Here is an 11,409-nt window from a genome sequence, read left to right as displayed (position 1 = left end):
TTCATCTGTTTTTTTGTTTTTTAAATTTGTTTGCTTATTTTCTTGAACAGACAATACAAGCATATTAAGAAAATAAACCAAACAGTACAGAAAGAGCACGAATTAATCAGCTAGTTTTTCCCCTGTCCCCTTCTGCAGGGTACCACGGTTTCCGGTGTGAAAATATGGACGTATATAGTCCCGAATTTTCCACCTTGTTTTTTCCTGTTTACAAATACAACCTGAAACTAACATTGTAAATCAACTACAATAAAAAAAAATAAAGTTAAAAAAAACGGCAACTATAAGAGAGTAAATCTTAAAAGTTCTCATCACACACACACAATTATAACTAGGTATGGTGACAGGTGTCAACAGGAAAAAAATGCGACTATGAACCTGTCCATGTTAAACCGCAGGGGGCGTTTTTAACCCCACAGCTTCCCCGCGCCAGGGCGTGACCCGAAAGTCGCGAGCTGCGGCCGGCGTGCTGAGTGCCCCGCCCCGCAGGGTCTCGGGAGGGTGAAGGGCCATCTCCAGGTCAGAGTCCCGGGGACCCGGGCCGAACTCTGCAGGGCTGCGACCCAGAGCGCGAAGGCAGCGGGCGGCCACAGCGGAGCGCTTCCGTCGGAGGAGCGCCTTCTCCCGGCGCCGCGTCCTCCCCTCCGCGTCTCCCTTCTCAGCACCTGTACCTGGGATTCTGGAAGGGTGCTCCTGCCCGCGCGCGGACCCCCCGGAGCTCTGGCCTCACCCCCCGACCGGGTGAGCGCGGCTGGCGGGGCGGCGGGGCCGGGCGGGAGGTCGAGGACCGGGGCTGGGGGAGCGGGGAAGGGGCGGTTCCGAGAGGTGGGGAGTGGGGTGTGGGGTGCGGGGTGCGGTCCGGGGCGGTGAGGAGGGGGAGTCCAAGCTGGGGCGGAACTGAAGGCAGGACCGACCTGGAGGCGGGGGCGGAGCCTAGGCGGCTGGTGGGCGTGGCCGGGGCGGTCCTGCCTGGAGCGCGCGAACCCCAGCCCCGGGGAAGCGGTGGCCCTGTAGCTGCGCGACCGGCGGCGCCGCGGCGTCTTCCGAGGGGAGGGACGGCGCGGGGTGGGCGCGGGCCGCCGAGGCGCAGCCGGGCGGGTGACTGCGCTGCGGGTGGCGCCCCGGAGCCCGAGGAGGCGGCGGCGGACGCAGGACGCGCTCCGAGGGCGCGGTCCCAGGCTGGGCGGGCGCCCCGGGCCGAGGTAAGGCGGGGGCGGGCGCTGTCGCGGGGGCGCTCGGGGCTCGGGAATCCCCGGGGGCTCCCAGGCGGAGGGAGCCTGAACCAGGAGTTGCGCGGCGCACCTGGCCAGACGGCTGGTCGCTGCATTTTGGGGGCCCTTCTGGGACCCACAGCTGAACCTAATCCTGTTTGGTAAACCAAGCAAAAAAGTTCAAATTTTATTTCAGCCTAGAGGAAGTGTTCGGAGGCTTTTAAGCCAAGGAGTGACATGACTTGTGTCAGGTTTTTAAACGCTCACTCTGCCTGTTAAGATCAAGCAGTGAGGCTCCAAGATTAGAAGGAGGGCAGTCGGTTGAGGGCCCTTATAGTTACTGGTAGAAGGTACTAGTTGGATTAGATGATGGTGGAAGTTCTGGAAATGCATTTGTGTGCTGTGTATGTTTTGGTTATCAAATGTGTGGCTTTTTTAAAAAATTAGCTTTATGGAGATTTAATTTATAATTTAATTATTTTCAACGTAAAGACTGATGCGTTTTGATAAACATGTTTATATTTGATAATAAAATATATATTTACATATAAATATGCATATCTGTGTGTGTGTGTGTGTGTATATGTGTGTATATATATATATATATACACACAACTACCATCACAGTCAAGGTCTAGAACATTTTCATCACCCCCCACAACTTTCTTGGTTTTCCTTCTTGATCAATGCACCCATGAACTCTAGAACCAGAAGTTGTTCTTTCGGTCACTATAAATCATATAAGTACAATTGTGAAGCGTGTTGTATCTAGCTCCTTTCAGTCAGCGAATGCTTACAAGATTCACGCATCCTGTTTTACAAGTGTGTGGTTTACTCATTTTTAGTGCTGAGAAGTAGATACACCACCATTTGTTTATCTTCTCTTCGTTTGTTGACTGACGTTTGGATCGTTCAGATAATTTACAGGTTCCTACTCTTCTGAGCAAAGCTGCTACAGACATTCACAGGCAAGCCTTCATTTGCTACGAGTGGAATTGTTGGCCCGTACGATTCTAGGTTTAAGCTTTTAAGGGACTGCCCCGCCTTTTTTTTTTTGCAAGTGGTGGTACTGTTGTGCGTTCCCACTAATGATCTGTGGGAGTTCAGGTTGCTCTTCATTCTCACCAACGCTTTGTATTGTCAGTGTTAAAAACTCTATCCTTTGCTTACAGAATCCTGGTCTTGTTCCCACTGCTGATGTGCCTAGGCAAAAAGAAAAAAAAATCATTTCCCAGCAGACAGCGCGGCCACACGACAAAGACTAAGTTGCAAGCAGGGGTTCCTGGGTTGGGCTACGGAGTGGGGGGGTCTCTAAGCTGGACACAATCCCCTCTGTCCTAGGTGGTGGCACTGGGAGAGGCCTCCCCCCAGCTACGCGGCGTGTGATCAGGGCTCAGGCTCTGAGATGCTCTTCTTACCATCCTGGTGGTTTCTGGTCCTGTGTAGGACAGCTTGGGGGGCTCCTGCCTGGGTCCTTATTCTCCGCAGCCGAATGAATAATTCTCAGAGCAAGTTTTCATTCCTTGAAGCTCCCTGTTGGGGTCTGGGATTAATCCCTTTGGGAGAGGTAGCCAGTCTGGCTACACCTTCCTCTACTTGGGTGTTGGTGGTTCCTGTGTCTACAGCCCAAGGACTGAGAGGCCCTGAGTTGGGCAGAGATTCCAATTTCTTGGGTGATTTATCCAACCTTGGTGAAAAGACGACTTGTGAATTTTAAAAAGAGACATAGGAGCCTCCAGTCTTAGCTGCTCAAAGAAAATAGACTCTGAGTGAGAGAGGAGGAAATGGAAGCTCATTTAAATCCAGGCAGACCTCGCAGGTACCGCAGGTTCCGTTCCAGACCCCGGCAGTAAAGCAAGCATCACGGTAATGGGACCCCCACACGTATTTTTGGTTTTTTCCCTTGCCTGTAAAAGTTATGTTTACACTATACTGCCATCTGTCAAATTCACTGTGTCTAAAGAAAACAGTACATACCTTAATTAAAAAATGCTTCATTGCTTAAAATGCTAACCATCGTCTTGACAACTCGGGGCGGCCGCAGACCTTCCGTTTGTAAACAACACGGTATCTGCAAAGCGCAGTAAAGCGAGGTCTGCCTGTCCACCACACGTAATCAGGCAAGCAAGTAACACCTTAAACTCATTCGTCACTTGCCAACTTTCCACGGTGATAATATTTCTGGATCTTGTAGAATCCTTTGTGGGGCAGTTCCCACAAGGAGTATGGCATTTCCAACCAAATGGAATTCAGGATTTCTAGTGCCCATTTGTAAACTACTCGTTGACCTAACTCAGCTTCCAAGAATCCCATTCATAACTCTGTGGGTTTTTTTCCTCCTTTCCACTGTAGTGACAGAAGGTCCAAGAGTCCATCCATATACAGACTTTTCTCATCACAGCCTTGTCTGTCTGGCAGCCTTCCTGTAAGAAGTGCAGAAACTTCCTTTTTCTTAGGTCAGAGGTCAGAAAGCTACAGGGCGGGGCCAAGAGGTCCAGCCCATCATCTGTTTTGTAAATAACAGTTTTAGAGCTCAGCCACACATTTTCGTTTATTTATCTTCTCTGGCTGCTTTCAGAGCTGTGTGGGTCTGACAGAGCCTTGAAGTTCTCTTTTTCTTCTTCAGTCCTTAAACTACTTGAGTTGTACAGCGTAAAGCACAAAGAAGACCTGGCGAGTACTTGTCTAATGAAAGAATTTGTGAGTGCTGAGTGAACGAGGGTGTGCAGGATTGGCTGGAACTTCTTTTTCTGGTGGAATTATACAGTGAGGGCTCTGTCCTTGGGGACCCCAACAAACCTTGTCTGGGACAGTTTTTCCCTCTGTTTTAGAGGATCTCTTTCAAAGACTAAGAAGTGACTGAGGCTGAGTAAGTCAAAACCTTCTAAGTAGGTAGCAGTTGTTCAAGATTCTTAGGAACCCAGGTGATTCCAAACTCAACACTCTCATTCTCATACTCAATACTCCGTGCTATCCACTGAGAAAGCATTTCATGGTGCAACTTTGTGATGCCACGGGGCTTTTGGAAACCTACACACATCTGATGAACATTCCCCAAGTCTCAGTTGCAAATTCATGGAGAGGGCATGAGATCTGTGTGTTCCTTAGGATGAGGTCAGCTGCAGTTAGTATAATACCACCCCAAAGTGGCTGAAATGATAGGAGTTTATGATATTTCATAATAAGAAGCATGGAAGTGGTTGATTCTATGGTTTATTAATCCAGCAGCACACCAGTGTCATCCAGATGTTTTGTTTTTCCACTCCAAGATCCAGTGCCCTAGCTGTCATTCTCCAGCTTTTTTCCTCATGATCGCAAAATAGCTGCAGCTCTTCCGGACATCACACCCTCACCCAGCTGTATCCAAAGGCAGTGAGAGGGATGTTTCTCTTCCAGTATATCTCTTTACCAGGAAAGAAAACCCTTCCACAAACCCTGCCACTAGTCTTCCGATCCCACTGGTCCACAGTGGGTCTTGGATTCAAAGGAGTTTAGTAAGGTGAAGACTGGACATTTTTAGGATCTGTAGTTGGGAGCAGGCCCTGTGGTCAAAGATGAGAGGAGGGACTGCTAGATAGGTAGCCAGTAATCGTCCTCACTCTCCAAAGGCCATATCTGTTTGATTCTCTGTTTTTCACAAAGGCCCTGGGTGTATGTGTCCCTGCTTCCTTTGATTGCTGAGGGTGTTTATCCAGTGGGCTTTGTCTGATTAATGCCCTTAGCTACTGCATGAATGAAGCCCCAGCAGAAAGGGCTCCTAGGCTCCTGGTGCATATGGAGACTTTGGGGAGGAAGGGGCAGTACCAGGGCTGTCTGGGTGCTGTATCCTTAGCAGCCCGTCTCCTTTTCTTCGTCTGGGTTGGCATCATCTTCAGCAAGTTGACCTCCAGCAGCTCCGAGTGTCCCCCCTGCTGGCTTGGTCGCTTCAGGGAGATCACTGCTCTTCCCCATCGGGTCCAGCACAAGTCCTGGGGCTGCAGGTTCCCGGCTCTGTTGGGAGTAACTTGGATTATGGACACACCCAGAACCAGTCTCTGTAGCCAGCCCCAGGAGCAGGGTTGCGGGAGTGGTGAATAGATGGACCCCACCTGGGCTTTGAAAGCAGCAGACGGGTTCTAGTTGGGAAGATGCTGGGGGCGGAGAAACCGGAGGTGGCCAGGCCATCACTGTAGTCATACTGATCCAGGTACTGGGCCTGAGAAGTCCAAATGTGATACTCCAACTTTCTGCCCTCTGAAAACACTGTCTGTCTGGAAACTAGTGCTATCTATGGATTTTGTCTCGTAGGGCATATATTTTCTTAAACTATTTGATCAAGTAGTGATGTTTTCAAACTCAGAGAACAACACAGATGGTGTTTATGACTTCTGTGAGAATGAATTTTGCATTCCTTTCCGAAGAGAGGGGAAAGATTGCCTGAGAAGAAGTAAATACATAACCGGAGTTGCATCACTGGGAGGCATCCTCCCATTTCCAGCTTCTTCCCCTTTTCCTCTTTGCCCTTGTGAGACGCGCAGGACTGTCTGCTTTGGGAAGACAGGGTGTGCCTGTCTAGCAGACCTGAAAAGCCCATCCCATGATATTAATAAATACTGCTTATTTTAGCCTTTTTGTTGAATTATGCTATCAGATGAGATGTTAAATGCAGGCTCATGGCATGTGTCTGGCAGAGTCAGTATATGAATATATTCCTAGCAAAACAGCCTGCAGAAGCTGTAATCTTCCGAATTGTGACAACCTGGGGTGGAATCGTTTTTTAATAGAATATAACATAAAACTGCCTGAAATACTGTGATAAGCAGTTCAAAAGCTGTTAAATGTGAAGTCCCAACGCTTTGGGTGAGAAAGGCAGCTAAGGTCCTGATTTAAAATTGTATTGTAATGAACACTCACGGTGAGGCGATGTGAGTAAATGAATTTGAAAACCACATGATTATAAAGGAGGACAGAAGAGAACAGAAAGACAAGTAAATGTGAAAGTGTTCTTACAGCTCAGGCCAAACCAGAGGAAGTGGGAGACAGCTAACAGACTCCTTGCATGGAGACTAAATACATCCAGATGGCTTGGCAATGGGGTTGTTCCTTCAATAAACATTGCTGTCCCTGTTTCCTTGTGTACACCTGTGGATTCCTAGCAATGAAAGTACTGGGTCAAAGTATATGTACAGCTGACCCACAGAGGCACAGACTTGCAGTCTGAAGAGCTGCCCCAGCTAACGTGATAACTGATGCTTATTATTTATGCTAACCTGTTGGGGGCTGATTTGTTATGCAGCAGCAGCTAACTGATACACCCACATTGATTTCTTTTTTCTCTTCAATCCTTTGACCCTTTACTATGTATACAGCATGTTTTAGAAACAGTTTATCTATTTCCCCCTAATAGTCTCTAGCTCCATTAACATATTATTTTAGACTGAAACTGATAGAGACTTAATGAAAACTAGCTTCATGCACGGGGGCAGTTCGTTCACTCACATGGTGAGAAATCCACATGGATCAAGGTGGTGAAATCATATTATTAGGATCTCCTTTTGCTCAGCTCAGTGCGGCTTTATCACTTTCCCTTGTGGTAGGAAGTTGAGCCCCCAGAGGCTCCAAGCTTTCGTTCAATCAGTTTAGGAGACTCAGAAACAGAAAGGAAAAAAAAAAAGGGGGGCTTTTCTTTTCCAATAATTACTTAAAGGATCAGGTTCAAATTTACAGATCTAGGGGAGCCCCATGTCTCTCTCTAAACTGTGCTGATGGGGTGGGATGCCCTGATTGGCTTATCAGTGGCTGGCATCCAATTAGCAGTATGTTAAGCCTCCCCCTGAAGCTGGCGGTGGCCTTGCCCCGTTTTCATTTCCTGGGCTGAGAACGGGGAAGAGGCGGTTTGCGTGGGAATGTTAGCGTGCTGACGTCAGAAGAAAGTAAAGGGGATGGTGGGTGGGCTGAAGCCATAGACGTCTGTCCCCTGGAGTTGTCACCTGAATTAGTAATGCTCAGTTGGAGTCTATAAACTGGTATATGTAATCACTCATTTAAAATTCCCTAACAGATATGCAATCATTTATTCTCTTTTTCATTATTTATTCAATCTGTCTATTTGTTTTTTCTCAGAGTGGGGAGTTAATTAGATTTTTTTAACGGCAGTACTGGGGATTGAACCCAGGACCTCGTGTGTGCTAAGCACCCATTCCACCGCTGTGCTAAACCCTCCACCTCCATTATTTATTCACTTTTAAGAAAACTGAGTACCTTCGGTGTGCCAGGCCCTCCACTGTTATCATGTGTGGTGCTGAACCACCCGGGCACGGTTTCTGTATTCAGGATGTTACAATTCTAGCCGTAGAAGTAATTCTTAAAGACATAAATAATGAGTTACAACTATGATCAGAATTTTAATAAAAATTGTATCTATTCAAGGTGTGCAGTGTGATGACTGTCTGTCTACCTATTGACAGACACAGGTGTATCATAAAATGATTATAGTCAAGCCCAGTCACATGCCATCTGTTCGTGTAGTTACCTTTTTGTGTGTCTGTGTGATGAGAGCGTCTGGAGTCTACTGGGAGCAAGTTTCCAGGGCTAAACGCGGGATTAGTAACCATGGTCAGCGTGCTGTGTACTGGATCTCAAGACGGTTAACCTGCTGGCCTTGTGCAAACATATCTGCCTTGAATACTGGAGCGCAAGTCTTTTTCTAGGCCCTCCGATGCCATATTTTGTGACGCTGCTCCATCTTTGAGCTGATCTGGGGAATTCTTGATAATCCCCTCATGTAGCCGCTCCGCAGTGTGGCTGGAGTCTCCTCCCGGGCCTGGAACACGGAAGTTAAGTTAACACCCTTGTGTCTTTCATTATCAAAAAGACAGTGTGAGCGTCTGTCAGTTTGCTGTGTGACCTGCCCCTCGCCGGGCGGTGTTGCTCAGGCACTAATGAATCTTCTGTGTGAGGCAGTCCCCTGCCCCGAGCAGCGTCCTGCACATCGGATCATCCGATTCCGTTTCAGACAAGAGTGCCCTCAAGGCGCCCAATTAGCAGTGTGTCTCAAGGGCGTCGTGTAATTGCTTATTTTCCTAAATAACACAGACACACTGCGACTTAATTACGATTGTTTCACCGTGAAATAGAATTGTGGTGATTTCCAAATTAGTGTAGCTTAACATTAATGAGATTTGCTCAGTCTTATTGGCCATACTGTGACATGCCTCTACATTTGAAATTATTTTGTAAATTGCTAATGTCGTCTGTAGAAGAAAAACATTTCCAGATCTCTTTCTGGAGGTGAAATGGGGGTGCTTCAGGAAAAGTCTCTGTGCTAAACTTTCCTGGGTGATAAGGCTTGACTGCAAACAAAGGAAAACAAAAGACAGCTATAGTCTTTCCAGTCTTTGTGTATCTCCAACACACCAGTGTTTGCTTTAATATCCACCGCTGAACACCCAAGTATGAGAAAATTTTTTTTTTCACTAGGAGTCTGGAAAGCTGAATCCACCAAGAGTCAAGGGTCTTATATTTGAGACCTATCTCTGCCTGTGGGGTGTCCCCATGACCTTAGACAGATTAGGTAACATTTTTTTTTTTCTCCAACAGGCTTATTTTATAAGTGAGCCACTCATTCCTAAGTAGCTCCTGTGTGTAAGCACTTTTCTAGGCATTCAAGGAAGGAACAGCACAGGGGGTGAGACTAGATTCTTAATTTCTCAGAGTTTACATTCTAGTCTAGCAGCCTAGACAGAAAAATAAATAAATAAATAAACACAGAGATGAATAAATAAAGCATCATTAAGCAAAGGCTAATGCGAGGATGCAAATACAACCAGGTAATATAATTGAGGTGGGAGCTGCGGCTTTGGCAGGAGGACCAGGAAAGCTGCTCTGAGCATGGTAACATTCGAGAGGCTGTGTGATTAATAGGGAATCAGCTGTAGAAAACTCCGAGCAAGAACAATCCAGGCAGACAATGGCACAGAGACCCTTGAGGTGGGAACTTACTGATTTCTTAAGATGCCTTCAGTTGCACATTTCAGTGGTTTCTGCTCTGCAGAAGTTGCCAAGCAGTGTCCCACACGCCGCATCCTGGGGTCCCCCGTTGTCACGGGCTGGGATTGAACCGACTGAGCTTTCATTCAGATGGTCTCACCATGAGTTGGAGGCGTCTAGTGAATGAAATGTGCGTGATCCCTGGAATGTGTGTCCACCCCTCCCAGCCTAGCACGAGCCCCCTTTCCTGCCAGTTTTCCAGGGTCATTAGCCAGCCAGTACAAAGGCAGAGAGGGACAAGACAGACTTGGCTGCTCAGACCTTACAGAGCGCTGTATCCCAGTTCCTTCCCGTTCCCCAGCAACTGCCCAAGAAGGTGTATCCAGTTTAAGTTGCTCATTTACAGCAGGGTATGATGATGAAACGCCCCAGCACCTCTAGGTAGGAGCGGCAAAACCAACATTGATAGAGGTGGTTAAAATCAGGCAGCTGGTATGTGTCTGACACGTTGATGAGGTAAGGCGTTGACTCTGCGAGGGAATGCGTGATGCTCTGATGGGTCCACCTGCTGCCTAGAAATATACCAGTCAGCAACGGTCGATGCCCAGTTCAACTCAGCCCACTGCCAGAACAGTCAACAGCCAAGAGTCAAAAGTTCTGTTGCCATCACTCCGTGCCCTGACGCAGTAATGTGCTGCTCTTTTTAATCCGTGATTCAAAAAAAAACCTTCTCGGGGAGGGAAGAGAGAAATGATTAGGAGTTTGGGATTTGCAGATACTAACTACTATATATAAAATAGATAAACAACAAGGACCTACTGTAGAGCTCAGGGAACTCTATTCAATACTATGTAATAACCTATAATGGAAAAGAATGTGAAGAGGGATATATATACATGTGTATAACTGAATCACTGTGCTGTGCACCAGAAACTAACACAGCATTGTACATCAACTGTATGTCAATAAAAAAGAAAATGCTTCAGCAGTACGACAGCCAGCTACTAGTGGGGTGACCTTATGAAAAAGGTAATTCAACTTTTGCATTCCCCTTAAAATCAGAGGTAGGAACAGAATCTCCTTTGCAGGATTGCATGAGGTAGCTGACGCATGCCAAGTGGTGAACAGGATACCGGCCAAGGGGACCGATGGTTGTCACCAGTTCTCTCCCTCGTCCTCGTCCTCGGTTGTCAGCTTCAGCGGTAGCTTCTCAGTAAAGCTCTCCTCGAATGCCCTATTTAAAATAACCACGTTTGTCTTCAGTCTCTTCCTTTATCCTGCTTTATTTGGCGTCTTTGCATTTATTAGCATCTGACATGTTGTATGTGTCTTTGATCGGGGTCTGTTACACTCTTAAAAAACAACAACTTCATGATCATCGAAGCTTAGTTCTCCTCCTGGCAGGATTATCAGTGTCTAGAGAAGAGCTTGGCATGTAGTCGGTGCTCCGTAAATGCTTGTGGATTAAACCAGCCAATGTGATCCCAGTCTGTTGTGCCCTGCTGGGGTGTTACTGAGGTGAGCTCTGTGGACTGGTCAATGGCTGAGTTAGAGACGATGTTTGTCTCCTCTCAGCACATTCGCAGTCGGAGAATGAGCTGGAAAAGAATTTGGATCACTAGTTCAGGCTGCCAACTCAAGGACTTTAACTTTGGGGGGGGGGGGGGCGGGGAACGTCCTTCTGATACGCCAAGCATCACAGATCGACCGTATCACATGGTGACCGTCAGGGAGTTCTCCCATCTCCCTGCACTCCGCTGAGCTCAGATCCCTGCAGGAGAGATCTGGGGTCTACGGGATTATGAACCTCCCCTCTTCCATAAGAAGGAGGATGTTAGGAAGCACCTCGAATGTTCTGTCCCACTCAAGGGCTGATGGGGGAGGAAGAGGCAGTGGTGGATGGAAGCATCATTGAATGGCTTTGGAAGACATGGCATGTGAATCGCTAATCTGGATCCTAAATCCATGGGATGAGTTGAAATCCCATGCAATTAAAAAAATAATAAAATGCTGGACCTCATAACAATTCACTGAATTTCTTGCCTGGCTGTGGATTCTAATTTGGAAGCCTTTTGTTTTCCTCATTGCAATCCATGAAATATACTGTCCTCTTAAGTTAATTTTCTTACAAAATGCACTTATTAAAATGCCACAAAAATTAAATCAGCTTAATTAACTTAAGCAAATGTAATTTTTTTTATGGAGTCCCTGAATATGACCTCGCATATCC

At 47.1% G+C, this 11,409-nt stretch overlaps 1 long non-coding RNA gene across 1 annotated transcript in view; it reads left to right on the top strand.

Moving 5' to 3' along the window:
- The first annotated feature begins 1,002 nt into the window (after nucleotides 1-1,002).
- LOC116660874 overlaps nucleotides 1,003-11,409 on the top strand; it is a 128,116-nt gene continuing 117,709 nt past the window's right edge. Inside the window, exon 1 of the long non-coding RNA XR_004316515.1 lies at nucleotides 1,003-1,202. This is a non-coding gene — a long non-coding RNA (uncharacterized LOC116660874). The remainder of the gene's footprint in view (nucleotides 1,203-11,409) is intronic.

The sequence above is a fragment of the Camelus ferus genome, chromosome 32, assembly GCF_009834535.1.
Source record: "Camelus ferus isolate YT-003-E chromosome 32, BCGSAC_Cfer_1.0, whole genome shotgun sequence".
Classification (NCBI taxonomy): Eukaryota; Metazoa; Chordata; class Mammalia; order Artiodactyla; family Camelidae; genus Camelus; species Camelus ferus.
This window is presented reverse-complemented; position numbering and strand designations above follow the sequence as displayed.